This window comes from Oratosquilla oratoria, chromosome 30 (assembly GCF_046742065.1).
Source record: "Oratosquilla oratoria isolate Oo_2021 chromosome 30, ASM4674206v1, whole genome shotgun sequence".
NCBI classification, from domain to species: domain Eukaryota; kingdom Metazoa; phylum Arthropoda; class Malacostraca; order Stomatopoda; family Squillidae; genus Oratosquilla; species Oratosquilla oratoria.
In genome coordinates, this window is record NC_134806.1 from 9,082,142 (window position 1) to 9,084,641 (window position 2,500).

Consider the following 2,500-nt stretch of genomic DNA (forward strand, 5'->3'; position numbering starts at 1 on the left):
CGATATAGTCATTTGTAAATTTTAATTTGGAGTCTACATATGCGTTCATTATCCTATCTGAACAGCGAGTCTGTGTAGAATCCCATGACAAAGAATACATGAACGCATAATTCCTCACTCACTTATACTACCACACATATTTCCATCCTACTACTAACAAACTCTTGAGAACTCGTATCATCTCTGTAGCCTGCAATTGCCTAACTGTCCGCTCACTCAATCTCCCAGTTCATCTAACTCATTACTAATCTGCTCTATTCCTTTTCTTGTCAATCAATACTTAGACACCCATTTACCTACCCAGTGAGTCAGCCAATGACCTACTTAGCTATCCTTTCAACTATGTACTCATCCAGCAAAGTTGAATACTAGTTACCCAAGAAGCTCCTAATTTTTAATCCAGTAAAGAAAAGGTCTCTGCAGACTATGGGTATCCATTACTGCGTTTTAACAAAAACCTGCATATACCTAAAGGATCCTTTACACAATGCCACCATGTCTTTGCATCAATTCAAATGTAACCTTTCAGATTTGTGGTCGCGAGGTAAGGCACTTTTGTGAGCAGCCAAGTTGGTGGCGCTACCCTGGTGGCGTCGTGTAAAGGGCCCCTAAAGGAGCCATCTCGTAAGTGATGAACCCCTTGAGGTGTGAAGGTATCCCCAAGCTAAATAAAGTCGTTTGGCTTTAGCCAGAATAAAAGTTAAATTCCTCTATGCAGCAACACTCTACACAGAGTTAGTCTTTCAGTTATAGTGTAAGTCTGGGAGGCAGTCCCAAGTGCAGCTGAGCTTACATTACTTAACCTCTTCCCCTATCCTCTATCACCTTTTCCATAAATCCCTGATAACAATATTTATATGCCATTGTTCTTAGGCAGAATATTGCAAGGGCTCTATATGTCTGCCCGATACTGGTTCTGATTAGCATTACGAATTTTGTGATGCTCCCAACATCCTTGCAATATATAGAATTTTCATTGACCCAACCTGAACAAACCTAACCAAAGCTAACAAAAACTAAATCAATTTAACTTTAGCCAATTCATCCTAACCTAATCCAACATGAAGGAAGAAATTTCTAGACCTTACATGAGGCTGTTCAGGAGTAATGATTCTTAAAACTAAAAAATGGTCTCCATATTGTCAACCAGAAAGCTGTGACTTGGTAACCAGTGACTACTGTTGGTGTTATGGATCCTACGGCATTTTGTACGCCTGATCCGACTAGTGAGTGATATCATTTTATATAGGAGACGGTTTTTGGTTGTGCTTATTTTTGTCATTCATCTTCACCAGTTAGACCGCTAGCCAGTTATTAAGCTCGTTGATTGCCACAGGGTCTATCCTAGTACTGTGCTATCTCATGGTCATTTCTAAGCTGCGACCAATCACTTCCCTCTCTTCTTTATATCTCCTCGTAGCTGCTTCCTCACCCAGTACTACTCATAATACAACACACTTGATCATTTTTTCCTCCCCATACACTCCTCTAAGATGTACAATGTTTTTGTCCTTGACTTTGTCTAACTATACCAACTCCCTACCATTCTGACTGTCTATCGACAAGTTCCAATCTTGTGGTTCCTTTAGTAACCTCTCCCAAAGTCCTCTATAGCAGTACTGTCCACAGGAAGCTTTTCAATATTATATGAGATAGGTGAAGCAGGCGGGCAGGCAGACAGGTAAACAAACAGAAAGCAAGATTATAGGCGATTAGGCTTGCAACCAGGCAAAAAGGTACAAAGCCATTTGTTCCTACCACCGCCTGGTCTCTCTGTGGAATATTGCACAAAATGTAAACATTCTTCACCCTATAACTTCTGAAATACCTATCAGAAAGGCATAAATAAAATAGCAATGAAAATCATATAATTTCAGCTAGCGTTTAGTGTGGTCTTCATAACCGCGTGGAATTGGTGGAACCCACCATAGATTTCCGAAAGCGGCTGACTTTCGGGACTCTAGTACGCTTCCCTGACCGATTCAGGGAGAGGACCATATTTATTTTAACCAACTTCCTCACAATGACGATAAAACTCGTAGAGCCTTGTATGTGTGTGGGTGACAAGTAGAGTCATCTGACGAAGTTTTTGAAACAAACATGTAAGGAGCACAGATTAAAAATATCTCTATCTCACCGAGAGACTCCCGTGGTTCGGGCACTGTTCCACTAGTGAGACGCCCGCGGTCTTAGGGCTAGTGAGCCATCCAACCTACTTATCACTGTTTCCTACATCCAGCTTTAGTTGTTTTCCTTAGCAAGAATGACCAACACCAATATACCACTATTCACCAAATCTAACTCCACCATCATCAGCACCCATTCTGTATCAACACCAACGATCCCCTTCAATAAAAACGGTTATAGAACCATCGCATAGACAGCAACTAATCCACCTCTCTCAGGTTCTCATAAATCTTTACCATATGGGAATAGTTTCAACACTAATATGGAATAATTAGCCAGAAGTGAATATAGCACCATCCTCATCCCGGTCACT

The 2,500-nt window shown here is 41.0% G+C and overlaps 1 protein-coding gene across 19 annotated transcripts in view; it reads left to right on the plus strand.

The window, feature by feature from the left end:
* LOC143041008 (uncharacterized) overlaps positions 1-2,500 on the plus strand; it is an 855,385-nt gene that overhangs the window by 624,404 nt on the left and 228,481 nt on the right. The gene's annotated exons all lie outside the window — the stretch shown is intronic.